This window comes from Hyla sarda, unplaced genomic scaffold (assembly GCF_029499605.1).
Source record: "Hyla sarda isolate aHylSar1 unplaced genomic scaffold, aHylSar1.hap1 scaffold_1712, whole genome shotgun sequence".
Taxonomy (NCBI): Eukaryota; Metazoa; Chordata; class Amphibia; order Anura; family Hylidae; genus Hyla; species Hyla sarda.
Window position 1 is genome coordinate 1,611 of NW_026608352.1, and position 14,671 is coordinate 16,281.

General features: G+C 46.6%; 6 non-coding genes across 6 annotated transcripts; all 6 read left to right on the forward strand.

Moving 5' to 3' along the window:
- The first annotated feature begins 547 nt into the window (after positions 1 to 547).
- Positions 548 to 738, forward strand: LOC130312291 (U2 spliceosomal RNA). The gene has a single exon (XR_008860423.1). It is a non-coding gene; the product is annotated as a U2 spliceosomal RNA (small nuclear RNA).
- Positions 739 to 2,833: 2,095 nt separating this feature from the next.
- Positions 2,834 to 3,024, forward strand: LOC130312302 (U2 spliceosomal RNA). Its single transcript, XR_008860434.1, has one exon. It is a non-coding gene; the product is annotated as a U2 spliceosomal RNA (small nuclear RNA).
- A 2,091-nt stretch (positions 3,025 to 5,115) lies between these two features.
- On the forward strand, positions 5,116 to 5,306 carry LOC130312303 (U2 spliceosomal RNA). Its single transcript, XR_008860435.1, has one exon. It is a non-coding gene; the product is annotated as a U2 spliceosomal RNA (small nuclear RNA).
- A 2,095-nt stretch (positions 5,307 to 7,401) lies between these two features.
- LOC130312304 (U2 spliceosomal RNA) lies at positions 7,402 to 7,592 on the forward strand. Its single transcript, XR_008860436.1, has one exon. It is a non-coding gene; the product is annotated as a U2 spliceosomal RNA (small nuclear RNA).
- Positions 7,593 to 9,682: 2,090 nt separating this feature from the next.
- LOC130312281 (U2 spliceosomal RNA) lies at positions 9,683 to 9,873 on the forward strand. Its single transcript, XR_008860413.1, has one exon. It is a non-coding gene; the product is annotated as a U2 spliceosomal RNA (small nuclear RNA).
- A 2,092-nt stretch (positions 9,874 to 11,965) lies between these two features.
- Positions 11,966 to 12,156, forward strand: LOC130312295 (U2 spliceosomal RNA). The gene has a single exon (XR_008860427.1). It is a non-coding gene; the product is annotated as a U2 spliceosomal RNA (small nuclear RNA).
- Positions 12,157 to 14,671: the final 2,515 nt, after the last annotated feature.

Consider the following 14,671-nt stretch of genomic DNA (forward strand, 5'->3'; position numbering starts at 1 on the left):
AGGGATTTGTGATGTCACCTAGAACCTTCACAGCAGCGACAGCTTTATGAGGAGCATCAGCACTGCTCTGCCTGAGCAGAACCATCACCGCCATAGGTTGTCAAATAACCCGGATTTAACCCACACAGGTAAGTCCAATGGGGTGCAGGCATGTCCTCTATGCTTACAGCTTCCCGTGGGTGTTGGTTTGATACCGTTTGGGGACAGCCAAGGAGGCATCTGCAGGCAACAAAGGTAGGTGTGTGCTTGTGTGTGTGTTTCCTATGCAGATCCTAAGCCCAGTGTCACATGCAAGTAGGAGGAGTAAGAAGGGTTCCTGGCAAATCCGGGTTATGGATTGCATTTAAAAAGGCCCCGTGGGAGTGCAATGGGCCCCTGTCTTGCTGCTTAGCAATAATGGTATGGGTTTAGGTTCTGCTGTGTGTACTGGTGGTTGACTGCCCCCCAGCCCAGAGTGTGCATGGAAAATTGTCTGGCAGCCTCCCTGACAGCAAGCAGTGATAGTGCCCATGAAGGGGACCTTGTTGGGCCCGCCCCTTTCACGATTATCGCTTCTCGGCCTTTTGGCTAAGATCAAGTGTAGTATCTGTTCTTATCAGTTTAATATCTGATACGTCCCCTATCTGGGGACCATATATTAAATGGATTTTTGAGAACGGGGGCCGATTTCGAAGCTTGCTTCCGTCGCCCTATGCATTGACCCGATATGGCAGTATCTTCGGGTACAGTGCACCACCCCCTTACAGGGTTAAAAAGAAAGATTCCTACTTTCATTGCTACCTGCTTGCTGGCTAGCCAGCTAGCCAGCCCTGTGGGCCTTGCTGCTGCTGCAGCCAAAAAACAAAAGGTGGTGCTGCTGCTGCTTCTGCTGCTTCTGCTTCTGCTTGTGTCTGGCCCCTGTTGGAGCGTCCAGGCACAGGACTTCTGCTGCTGCTGACTAAATGGCCTCCTTAATTGGATCATTTGAGTAGCCAGCACACCTGTGCAGGTAGGGCATGACATGATAGGCAGCTGCCTTGATAGCGGGTGGGTGCTGAATGTTCCTAATTGACAAAATAAGATTAATGCTTATGAAGAAATATAAAATCTCATCCCTTCCCCAATATCGCGCCACACCCCTACCCCTTAATTCCCTGGTTGAACGTGATGGACATATGTCTTTTTTCGACCGTACTAACTATGTAACTATGTAACATAACATGGGGGGGGGGGGGGGGGGTCTCCTGGCTGTTCACACAGGTGTGTCATTGCTGTACATTGACCATGCATTGCTTCTGTGGTATTGCAAAGGCAAAGACAAATGCTTCCAGCCATCCATTGCACTAATGGATTGGTCATCAGCTGGCTGTCTATGTCCCGCATCAATATAGACCAAAGTACAGAGGGTTAGGCTATGCTATTGTGCACCTACCTGATGCATCAGAAGGTGCGAGGCCCTTGCTAAATTCTGTGCACAGACTTTGAGATCTATGCTTTAGACTGTATCTAAACCTGCTCCAACATGGACTGACATTCTGGCCTACTTTCAGCCGATGCGACTTGTCTGTCGCTGAACAGTCGCTTTTTATGTATTCAGCACCTATGTATAATGTTGTAAAAATGCTCTAGAAGCTAAAGTCGCAGAAATGTCACACATATTTGGCCTGCAACTTTCTGTGCGACAAATTCAGACAGGAAAAATCAGTATAAATCCTTAGAAAATTATCCCCCAGTGTCTCCATCTGCTGGCGGTATTGAATAAGCATTGCTGCACTGATGGGGTATGCATTAGACGAAAAAAAAGAAGAAAAAGAAGAATAATACGCCCAGAAAAGAGGCGAAAAGGAGAAAAACGTAAAAAAACGTGAAAAAAAAGTAAGAGGAAGAGAAGGGAAAAAAAGGTGGAAATGGGTTTAAAAGTGATTTCGGCGGAGAAATATATATATATATATATATATATATATATATATATATATATACATGCGCACACACACACATAGATATAAACGTATTCTCCGTTGAGATATTGCAGCCGCTGCTGTGTCCAGGCCCAGGAGCCTTAGCACTGTGCTGTGATGTCACTCAATACCACTGACATCACTAGGTGTAAACAACATCTCTCCTTTGCTGTGTATGTGACTATGGAGCTGTTTGGTGATGTCGTCTATTACGGCCTTCATAGAAGCAACAGGAGATTGTTGCATCCATCTTGAACCCTCAGAACTACAGTGCTATGATGTCACTCACTTCCACAGGCCTTGCAGAGTGTAAACAACAACAACCCAGCTTTGTTGTGTATGTAACCAAAGGGATTTGTGATGTCACCTAGAACCTTCACAGCAGCGACAGCTTTATGAGGAGCATCAGCACTGCTCTGCCTGAGCAGAACCATCACCGCCATAGGTTGTCAAATAACCCGGATTTAACCCACACAGGTAAGTCCAATGGGGTGCAGGCATGTCCTCTATGCTTACAGCTTCCCGTGGGTGTTGGTTTGATACCGTTTGGGGACAGCCAAGGAGGCATCTGCAGGCAACAAAGGTAGGTGTGTGCTTGTGTGTGTGTTTCCTATGCAGATCCTAAGCCCAGTGTCACATGCAAGTAGGAGGAGTAAGAAGGGTTCCTGGCAAATCCGGGTTATGGATTGCATTTAAAAAGGCCCCGTGGGAGTGCAATGGGCCCCTGTCTTGCTGCTTAGCAATAATGGTATGGGTTTAGGTTCTGCTGTGTGTACTGGTGGTTGACTGCCCCCCAGCCCAGAGTGTGCATGGAAAATTGTCTGGCAGCCTCCCTGACAGCAAGCAGTGATAGTGCCCATGAAGGGGACCTTGTTGGGCCCGCCCCTTTCACGGTTATCGCTTCTCGGCCTTTTGGCTAAGATCAAGTGTAGTATCTGTTCTTATCAGTTTAATATCTGATACGTCCCCTATCTGGGGACCATATATTAAATGGATTTTTGAGAACGGGGGCCGATTTCGAAGCTTGCTTCCGTCGCCCTATGCATTGACCCGATATGGCAGTATCTTCGGGTACAGTGCACCACCCCCTTACAGGGTTAAAAAGAAAGATTCCTACTTTCATTGCTACCTGCTTGCTGGCTAGCCAGCTAGCCAGCCCTGTGGGCCTTGCTGCTGCTGCAGCCAAAAAACAAAAGGTGGTGCTGCTGCTGCTTCTGCTGCTTCTGCTTCTGCTTGTGTCTGGCCCCTGTTGGAGCGTCCAGGCACAGGACTTCTGCTGCTGCTGACTAAATGGCCTCCTTAATTGGATCATTTGAGTAGCCAGCACACCTGTGCAGGTAGGGCATGACATGATAGGCAGCTGCCTTGATAGCGGGTGGGTGCTGAATGTTCCTAATTGACAAAATAAGATTAATGCTTATGAAGAAATATAAAATCTCATCCCTTCCCCAATATCGCGCCACACCCCTACCCCTTAATTCCCTGGTTGAACGTGATGGACATATGTCTTTTTTCGACCGTACTAACTATGTAACTATGTAACATAACATGGGGGGGGGGGGGGGGGTCTCCTGGCTGTTCACACAGGTGTGTCATTGCTGTACATTGACCATGCATTGCTTCTGTGGTATTGCAAAGGCAAAGACAAATGCTTCCAGCCATCCATTGCACTAATGGATTGGTCATCAGCTGGCTGTCTATGTCCCGCATCAATATAGACCAAAGTACAGAGGGTTAGGCTATGCTATTGTGCACCTACCTGATGCATCAGAAGGTGCGAGGCCCTTGCTAAATTCTGTGCACAGACTTTGAGATCTATGCTTTAGACTGTATCTAAACCTGCTCCAACATGGACTGACATTCTGGCCTACTTTCAGCCGATGCGACTTGTCTGTCGCTGAACAGTCGCTTTTTATGTATTCAGCACCTATGTATAATGTTGTAAAAATGCTCTAGAAGCTAAAGTCGCAGAAATGTCACACATATTTGGCCTGCAACTTTCTGTGCGACAAATTCAGACAGGAAAAATCAGTATAAATCCTTAGAAAATTATCCCCCAGTGTCTCCATCTGCTGGCGGTATTGAATAAGCATTGCTGCACTGATGGGGTATGCATTAGACGAAAAAAAAGAAGAAAAAGAAGAATAATACGCCCAGAAAAGAGGCGAAAAGGAGAAAAACGTAAAAAAACGTGAAAAAAAAGTAAGAGGAAGAGAAGGGAAAAAAAGGTGGAAATGGGTTTAAAAGTGATTTCGGCGGAGAATATATATATATATATATATATATATATATATATATATATATATGCGCACACACACACATAGATATAAACGTATTCTCCGTTGAGATATTGCAGCCGCTGCTGTGTCCAGGCCCAGGAGCCTTAGCACTGTGCTGTGATGTCACTCAATACCACTGACATCACTAGGTGTAAACAACATCTCTCCTTTGCTGTGTATGTGACTATGGAGCTGTTTGGTGATGTCGTCTATTACGGCCTTCATAGAAGCAACAGGAGATTGTTGCATCCATCTTGAACCCTCAGAACTACAGTGCTATGATGTCACTCACTTCCACAGGCCTTGCAGAGTGTAAACAACAACAACCCAGCTTTGTTGTGTATGTAACCAAAGGGATTTGTGATGTCACCTAGAACCTTCACAGCAGCGACAGCTTTATGAGGAGCATCAGCACTGCTCTGCCTGAGCAGAACCATCACCGCCATAGGTTGTCAAATAACCCGGATTTAACCCACACAGGTAAGTCCAATGGGGTGCAGGCATGTCCTCTATGCTTACAGCTTCCCGTGGGTGTTGGTTTGATACCGTTTGGGGACAGCCAAGGAGGCATCTGCAGGCAACAAAGGTAGGTGTGTGCTTGTGTGTGTGTTTCCTATGCAGATCCTAAGCCCAGTGTCACATGCAAGTAGGAGGAGTAAGAAGGGTTCCTGGCAAATCCGGGTTATGGATTGCATTTAAAAAGGCCCCGTGGGAGTGCAATGGGCCCCTGTCTTGCTGCTTAGCAATAATGGTATGGGTTTAGGTTCTGCTGTGTGTACTGGTGGTTGACTGCCCCCCAGCCCAGAGTGTGCATGGAAAATTGTCTGGCAGCCTCCCTGACAGCAAGCAGTGATAGTGCCCATGAAGGGGACCTTGTTGGGCCCGCCCCTTTCACGGTTATCGCTTCTCGGCCTTTTGGCTAAGATCAAGTGTAGTATCTGTTCTTATCAGTTTAATATCTGATACGTCCCCTATCTGGGGACCATATATTAAATGGATTTTTGAGAACGGGGGCCGATTTCGAAGCTTGCTTCCGTCGCCCTATGCATTGACCCGATATGGCAGTATCTTCGGGTACAGTGCACCACCCCCTTACAGGGTTAAAAAGAAAGATTCCTACTTTCATTGCTACCTGCTTGCTGGCTAGCCAGCTAGCCAGCCCTGTGGGCCTTGCTGCTGCTGCAGCCAAAAAACAAAAGGTGGTGCTGCTGCTGCTTCTGCTGCTTCTGCTTCTGCTTGTGTCTGGCCCCTGTTGGAGCGTCCAGGCACAGGACTTCTGCTGCTGCTGACTAAATGGCCTCCTTAATTGGATCATTTGAGTAGCCAGCACACCTGTGCAGGTAGGGCATGACATGATAGGCAGCTGCCTTGATAGCGGGTGGGTGCTGAATGTTCCTAATTGACAAAATAAGATTAATGCTTATGAAGAAATATAAAATCTCATCCCTTCCCCAATATCGCGCCACACCCCTACCCCTTAATTCCCTGGTTGAACGTGATGGACATATGTCTTTTTTCGACCGTACTAACTATGTAACTATGTAACATAACATGGGGGGGGGGGGGGGTCTCCTGGCTGTTCACACAGGTGTGTCATTGCTGTACATTGACCATGCATTGCTTCTGTGGTATTGCAAAGGCAAAGACAAATGCTTCCAGCCATCCATTGCACTAATGGATTGGTCATCAGCTGGCTGTCTATGTCCCGCATCAATATAGACCAAAGTACAGAGGGTTAGGCTATGCTATTGTGCACCTACCTGATGCATCAGAAGGTGCGAGGCCCTTGCTAAATTCTGTGCACAGACTTTGAGATCTATGCTTTAGACTGTATCTAAACCTGCTCCAACATGGACTGACATTCTGGCCTACTTTCAGCCGATGCGACTTGTCTGTCGCTGAACAGTCGCTTTTTATGTATTCAGCACCTATGTATAATGTTGTAAAAATGCTCTAGAAGCTAAAGTCGCAGAAATGTCACACATATTTGGCCTGCAACTTTCTGTGCGACAAATTCAGACAGGAAAAATCAGTATAAATCCTTAGAAAATTATCCCCCAGTGTCTCCATCTGCTGGCGGTATTGAATAAGCATTGCTGCACTGATGGGGTATGCATTAGACGAAAAAAAAGAAGAAAAAGAAGAATAATACGCCCAGAAAAGAGGCGAAAAGGAGAAAAACGTAAAAAAACGTGAAAAAAAAGTAAGAGGAAGAGAAGGGAAAAAAAGGTGGAAATGGGTTTAAAAGTGATTTCGGCGGAGAATATATATATATATATATATATATATATATATATATATATATATATATATGCGCACACACACACATAGATATAAACGTATTCTCCGTTGAGATATTGCAGCCGCTGCTGTGTCCAGGCCCAGGAGCCTTAGCACTGTGCTGTGATGTCACTCAATACCACTGACATCACTAGGTGTAAACAACATCTCTCCTTTGCTGTGTATGTGACTATGGAGCTGTTTGGTGATGTCGTCTATTACGGCCTTCATAGAAGCAACAGGAGATTGTTGCATCCATCTTGAACCCTCAGAACTACAGTGCTATGATGTCACTCACTTCCACAGGCCTTGCAGAGTGTAAACAACAACAACCCAGCTTTGTTGTGTATGTAACCAAAGGGATTTGTGATGTCACCTAGAACCTTCACAGCAGCGACAGCTTTATGAGGAGCATCAGCACTGCTCTGCCTGAGCAGAACCATCACCGCCATAGGTTGTCAAATAACCCGGATTTAACCCACACAGGTAAGTCCAATGGGGTGCAGGCATGTCCTCTATGCTTACAGCTTCCCGTGGGTGTTGGTTTGATACCGTTTGGGGACAGCCAAGGAGGCATCTGCAGGCAACAAAGGTAGGTGTGTGCTTGTGTGTGTGTTTCCTATGCAGATCCTAAGCCCAGTGTCACATGCAAGTAGGAGGAGTAAGAAGGGTTCCTGGCAAATCCGGGTTATGGATTGCATTTAAAAAGGCCCCGTGGGAGTGCAATGGGCCCCTGTCTTGCTGCTTAGCAATAATGGTATGGGTTTAGGTTCTGCTGTGTGTACTGGTGGTTGACTGCCCCCCAGCCCAGAGTGTGCATGGAAAATTGTCTGGCAGCCTCCCTGACAGCAAGCAGTGATAGTGCCCATGAAGGGGACCTTGTTGGGCCCGCCCCTTTCACGGTTATCGCTTCTCGGCCTTTTGGCTAAGATCAAGTGTAGTATCTGTTCTTATCAGTTTAATATCTGATACGTCCCCTATCTGGGGACCATATATTAAATGGATTTTTGAGAACGGGGGCCGATTTCGAAGCTTGCTTCCGTCGCCCTATGCATTGACCCGATATGGCAGTATCTTCGGGTACAGTGCACCACCCCCTTACAGGGTTAAAAAGAAAGATTCCTACTTTCATTGCTACCTGCTTGCTGGCTAGCCAGCTAGCCAGCCCTGTGGGCCTTGCTGCTGCTGCAGCCAAAAAACAAAAGGTGGTGCTGCTGCTGCTTCTGCTGCTTCTGCTTCTGCTTGTGTCTGGCCCCTGTTGGAGCGTCCAGGCACAGGACTTCTGCTGCTGCTGACTAAATGGCCTCCTTAATTGGATCATTTGAGTAGCCAGCACACCTGTGCAGGTAGGGCATGACATGATAGGCAGCTGCCTTGATAGCGGGTGGGTGCTGAATGTTCCTAATTGACAAAATAAGATTAATGCTTATGAAGAAATATAAAATCTCATCCCTTCCCCAATATCGCGCCACACCCCTACCCCTTAATTCCCTGGTTGAACGTGATGGACATATGTCTTTTTTCGACCGTACTAACTATGTAACTATGTAACATAACATGGGGGGGGGGGGGGGGGTCTCCTGGCTGTTCACACAGGTGTGTCATTGCTGTACATTGACCATGCATTGCTTCTGTGGTATTGCAAAGGCAAAGACAAATGCTTCCAGCCATCCATTGCACTAATGGATTGGTCATCAGCTGGCTGTCTATGTCCCGCATCAATATAGACCAAAGTACAGAGGGTTAGGCTATGCTATTGTGCACCTACCTGATGCATCAGAAGGTGCGAGGCCCTTGCTAAATTCTGTGCACAGACTTTGAGATCTATGCTTTAGACTGTATCTAAACCTGCTCCAACATGGACTGACATTCTGGCCTACTTTCAGCCGATGCGACTTGTCTGTCGCTGAACAGTCGCTTTTTATGTATTCAGCACCTATGTATAATGTTGTAAAAATGCTCTAGAAGCTAAAGTCGCAGAAATGTCACACATATTTGGCCTGCAACTTTCTGTGCGACAAATTCAGACAGGAAAAATCAGTATAAATCCTTAGAAAATTATCCCCCAGTGTCTCCATCTGCTGGCGGTATTGAATAAGCATTGCTGCACTGATGGGGTATGCATTAGACGAAAAAAAAGAAGAAAAAGAAGAATAATACGCCCAGAAAAGAGGCGAAAAGGAGAAAAACGTAAAAAAACGTGAAAAAAAAGTAAGAGGAAGAGAAGGGAAAAAAAGGTGGAAATGGGTTTAAAAGTGATTTCGGCGGAGAAATATATATATATATATATATATATATATATATATATATATATGCGCACACACACACATAGATATAAACGTATTCTCCGTTGAGATATTGCAGCCGCTGCTGTGTCCAGGCCCAGGAGCCTTAGCACTGTGCTGTGATGTCACTCAATACCACTGACATCACTAGGTGTAAACAACATCTCTCCTTTGCTGTGTATGTGACTATGGAGCTGTTTGGTGATGTCGTCTATTACGGCCTTCATAGAAGCAACAGGAGATTGTTGCATCCATCTTGAACCCTCAGAACTACAGTGCTATGATGTCACTCACTTCCACAGGCCTTGCAGAGTGTAAACAACAACAACCCAGCTTTGTTGTGTATGTAACCAAAGGGATTTGTGATGTCACCTAGAACCTTCACAGCAGCGACAGCTTTATGAGGAGCATCAGCACTGCTCTGCCTGAGCAGAACCATCACCGCCATAGGTTGTCAAATAACCCGGATTTAACCCACACAGGTAAGTCCAATGGGGTGCAGGCATGTCCTCTATGCTTACAGCTTCCCGTGGGTGTTGGTTTGATACCGTTTGGGGACAGCCAAGGAGGCATCTGCAGGCAACAAAGGTAGGTGTGTGCTTGTGTGTGTGTTTCCTATGCAGATCCTAAGCCCAGTGTCACATGCAAGTAGGACGGAGTAAGAAGGGTTCCTGGCAAATCCGGGTTATGGATTGCATTTAAAAAGGCCCCGTGGGAGTGCAATGGGCCCCTGTCTTGCTGCTTAGCAATAATGGTATGGGTTTAGGTTCTGCTGTGTGTACTGGTGGTTGACTGCCCCCCAGCCCAGAGTGTGCATGGAAAATTGTCTGGCACCTCCCTGACAGCAAGCAGTGATAGTGCCCATGAAGGGGACCTTGTTGGGCCCGCCCCTTTCACGGTTATCGCTTCTCGGCCTTTTGGCTAAGATCAAGTGTAGTATCTGTTCTTATCAGTTTAATATCTGATACGTCCCCTATCTGGGGACCATATATTAAATGGATTTTTGAGAACGGGGGCCGATTTCGAAGCTTGCTTCCGTCGCCCTATGCATTGACCCGATATGGCAGTATCTTCGGGTACAGTGCACCACCCCCTTACAGGGTTAAAAAGAAAGATTCCTACTTTCATTGCTACCTGCTTGCTGGCTAGCCAGCTAGCCAGCCCTGTGGGCCTTGCTGCTGCTGCAGCCAAAAAACAAAAGGTGGTGCTGCTGCTGCTTCTGCTGCTTCTGCTTCTGCTTGTGTCTGGCCCCTGTTGGAGCGTCCAGGCACAGGACTTCTGCTGCTGCTGACTAAATGGCCTCCTTAATTGGATCATTTGAGTAGCCAGCACACCTGTGCAGGTAGGGCATGACATGATAGGCAGCTGCCTTGATAGCGGGTGGGTGCTGAATGTTCCTAATTGACAAAATAAGATTAATGCTTATGAAGAAATATAAAATCTCATCCCTTCCCCAATATCGCGCCACACCCCTACCCCTTAATTCCCTGGTTGAACGTGATGGACATATGTCTTTTTTCGACCGTACTAACTATGTAACTATGTAACATAACATGGGGGGGGGGGGGGGTCTCCTGGCTGTTCACACAGGTGTGTCATTGCTGTACATTGACCATGCATTGCTTCTGTGGTATTGCAAAGGCAAAGACAAATGCTTCCAGCCATCCATTGCACTAATGGATTGGTCATCAGCTGGCTGTCTATGTCCCGCATCAATATAGACCAAAGTACAGAGGGTTAGGCTATGCTATTGTGCACCTACCTGATGCATCAGAAGGTGCGAGGCCCTTGCTAAATTCTGTGCACAGACTTTGAGATCTATGCTTTAGACTGTATCTAAACCTGCTCCAACATGGACTGACATTCTGGCCTACTTTCAGCCGATGCGACTTGTCTGTCGCTGAACAGTCGCTTTTTATGTATTCAGCACCTATGTATAATGTTGTAAAAATGCTCTAGAAGCTAAAGTCGCAGAAATGTCACACATATTTGGCCTGCAACTTTCTGTGCGACAAATTCAGACAGGAAAAATCAGTATAAATCCTTAGAAAATTATCCCCCAGTGTCTCCATCTGCTGGCGGTATTGAATAAGCATTGCTGCACTGATGGGGTATGCATTAGACGAAAAAAAAGAAGAAAAAGAAGAATAATACGCCCAGAAAAGAGGCGAAAAGGAGAAAAACGTAAAAAAACGTGAAAAAAAAGTAAGAGGAAGAGAAGGGAAAAAAAGGTGGAAATGGGTTTAAAAGTGATTTCGGCGGAGAAATATATATATATATATATATATATATATATATATATATATATATATGCGCACACACACACATAGATATAAACGTATTCTCCGTTGAGATATTGCAGCCGCTGCTGTGTCCAGGCCCAGGAGCCTTAGCACTGTGCTGTGATGTCACTCAATACCACTGACATCACTAGGTGTAAACAACATCTCTCCTTTGCTGTGTATGTGACTATGGAGCTGTTTGGTGATGTCGTCTATTACGGCCTTCATAGAAGCAACAGGAGATTGTTGCATCCATCTTGAACCCTCAGAACTACAGTGCTATGATGTCACTCACTTCCACAGGCCTTGCAGAGTGTAAACAACAACAACCCAGCTTTGTTGTGTATGTAACCAAAGGGATTTGTGATGTCACCTAGAACCTTCACAGCAGCGACAGCTTTATGAGGAGCATCAGCACTGCTCTGCCTGAGCAGAACCATCACCGCCATAGGTTGTCAAATAACCCGGATTTAACCCACACAGGTAAGTCCAATGGGGTGCAGGCATGTCCTCTATGCTTACAGCTTCCCGTGGGTGTTGGTTTGATACCGTTTGGGGACAGCCAAGGAGGCATCTGCAGGCAACAAAGGTAGGTGTGTGCTTGTGTGTGTGTTTCCTATGCAGATCCTAAGCCCAGTGTCACATGCAAGTAGGAGGAGTAAGAAGGGTTCCTGGCAAATCCGGGTTATGGATTGCATTTAAAAAGGCCCCGTGGGAGTGCAATGGGCCCCTGTCTTGCTGCTTAGCAATAATGGTATGGGTTTAGGTTCTGCTGTGTGTACTGGTGGTTGACTGCCCCCCAGCCCAGAGTGTGCATGGAAAATTGTCTGGCAGCCTCCCTGACAGCAAGCAGTGATAGTGCCCATGAAGGGGACCTTGTTGGGCCCGCCCCTTTCACGGTTATCGCTTCTCGGCCTTTTGGCTAAGATCAAGTGTAGTATCTGTTCTTATCAGTTTAATATCTGATACGTCCCCTATCTGGGGACCATATATTAAATGGATTTTTGAGAACGGGGGCCGATTTCGAAGCTTGCTTCCGTCGCCCTGTGCATTGACCCGATATGGCAGTATCTTCGGGTACAGTGCACCACCCCCTTACAGGGTTAAAAAGAAAGATTCCTACTTTCATTGCTACCTGCTTGCTGGCTAGCCAGCTAGCCAGCCCTGTGGGCCTTGCTGCTGCTGCTGCAGCCAAAAAACAAAAGGTGGTGCTGCTGCTGCTTCTGCTGCTTCTGCTTCTGCTTGTGTCTGGCCCCTGTTGGAGCGTCCAGGCACAGGACTTCTGCTGCTGCTGACTAAATGGCCTCCTTAATTGGATCATTTGAGTAGCCAGCACACCTGTGCAGGTAGGGCATGACATGATAGGCAGCTGCCTTGATAGCGGGTGGGTGCTGAATGTTCCTAATTGACAAAATAAGATTAATGCTTATGAAGAAATATAAAATCTCATCCCTTCCCCAATATCGCGCCACACCCCTACCCCTTAATTCCCTGGTTGAACGTGATGGACATATGTCTTTTTTCGACCGTACTAACTATGTAACTATGTAACATAACATGGGGGGGGGGGGGGGGGGGGTCTCCTGGCTGTTCACACAGGTGTGTCATTGCTGTACATTGACCATGCATTGCTTCTGTGGTATTGCAAAGGCAAAGACAAATGCTTCCAGCCATCCATTGCACTAATGGATTGGTCATCAGCTGGCTGTCTATGTCCCGCATCAATATAGACCAAAGTACAGAGGGTTAGGCTATGCTATTGTGCACCTACCTGATGCATCAGAAGGTGCGAGGCCCTTGCTAAATTATGTGCACAGACTTTGAGATCTATGCTTTAGACTGTATCTAAACCTGCTCCAACATGGACTGACATTCTGGCCTACTTTCAGCCGATGCGACTTGTCTGTCGCTGAACAGTCGCTTTTTATGTATTCAGCACCTATGTATAATGTTGTAAAAATGCTCTAGAAGCTAAAGTCGCAGAAATGTCACACATATTTGGCCTGCAACTTTCTGTGCGACAAATTCAGACAGGAAAAATCAGTATAAATCCTTAGAAAATTATCCCCCAGTGTCTCCATCTGCTGGCGGTATTGAATAAGCATTGCTGCACTGATGGGGTATGCATTAGACGAAAAAAAAGAAGAAAAAGAAGAATAATACGCCCAGAAAAGAGGCGAAAAGGAGAAAAACGTAAAAAAACGTGAAAAAAAAGTAAGAGGAAGAGAAGGGAAAAAAAGGTGGAAATGGGTTTAAAAGTGATTTCGGCGGAGAAATATATATATATATATATATATATATATATATATATATATGCGCACACACACACATAGATATAAACGTATTCTCCGTTGAGATATTGCAGCCGCTGCTGTGTCCAGGCCCAGGAGCCTTAGCACTGTGCTGTGATGTCACTCAATACCACTGACATCACTAGGTGTAAACAACATCTCTCCTTTGCTGTGTATGTGACTATGGAGCTGTTTGGTGATGTCGTCTATTACGGCCTTCATAGAAGCAACAGGAGATTGTTGCATCCATCTTGAACCCTCAGAACTACAGTGCTATGATGTCACTCACTTCCACAGGCCTTGCAGAGTGTAAACAACAACAACCCAGCTTTGTTGTGTATGTAACCAAAGGGATTTGTGATGTCACCTAGAACCTTCACAGCAGCGACAGCTTTATGAGGAGCATCAGCACTGCTCTGCCTGAGCAGAACCATCACCGCCATAGGTTGTCAAATAACCCGGATTTAACCCACACAGGTAAGTCCAATGGGGTGCAGGCATGTCCTCTATGCTTACAGCTTCCCGTGGGTGTTGGTTTGATACCGTTTGGGGACAGCCAAGGAGGCATCTGCAGGCAACAAAGGTAGGTGTGTGCTTGTGTGTGTGTTTCCTATGCAGATCCTAAGCCCAGTGTCACATGCAAGTAGGACGAGTAAGAAGGGTTCCTGGCAAATCCGGGTTATGGATTGCATTTAAAAAGGCCCCGTGGGAGTGCAATGGGCCCCTGTCTTGCTGCTTAGCAATAATGGTATGGGTTTAGGTTCTGCTGTGTGTACTGGTGGTTGACTGCCCCCCAGCCCAGAGTGTGCATGGAAAATTGTCTGGCAGCCTCCCTGACAGCAAGCAGTGATAGTGCCCATGAAGGGGACCTTGTTGGGCCCGCCCCTTTCACGGTTATCGCTTCTCGGCCTTTTGGCTTCGATCCTGTGCGGTTACCGGGCAGGGTAGGAGTCGGAAGGGGTGGTGATCGGGGCCCTCTTTTGCGGGGGGCCCTGGATTGTTACTGGGTTGCGATAGTGGGTATCTTAACCTGCAAAAATGAGCGGAGAGAGGACTCGAGGACTCGAGGATACGGTGCGGATTTACGTTCCTGGCGAACACCGGGGGACGATTGGATTGGATCAAGTTGTGCTGGAGATTCTTCGCAAGCTCCAGTACCTTCAGGTATGGCATGTAATCGCTATGCAAGATTTCCCTAGGCAAGGGATTTACGATATAACCTTTTATGATTCTGAGGTTTGCCAGAGGGTCTTCATGGACTTAGAAGTGATGAAGAGGAGGAATGAGCCAGCTATAATGAGTAAGGTGAAAGTGGAA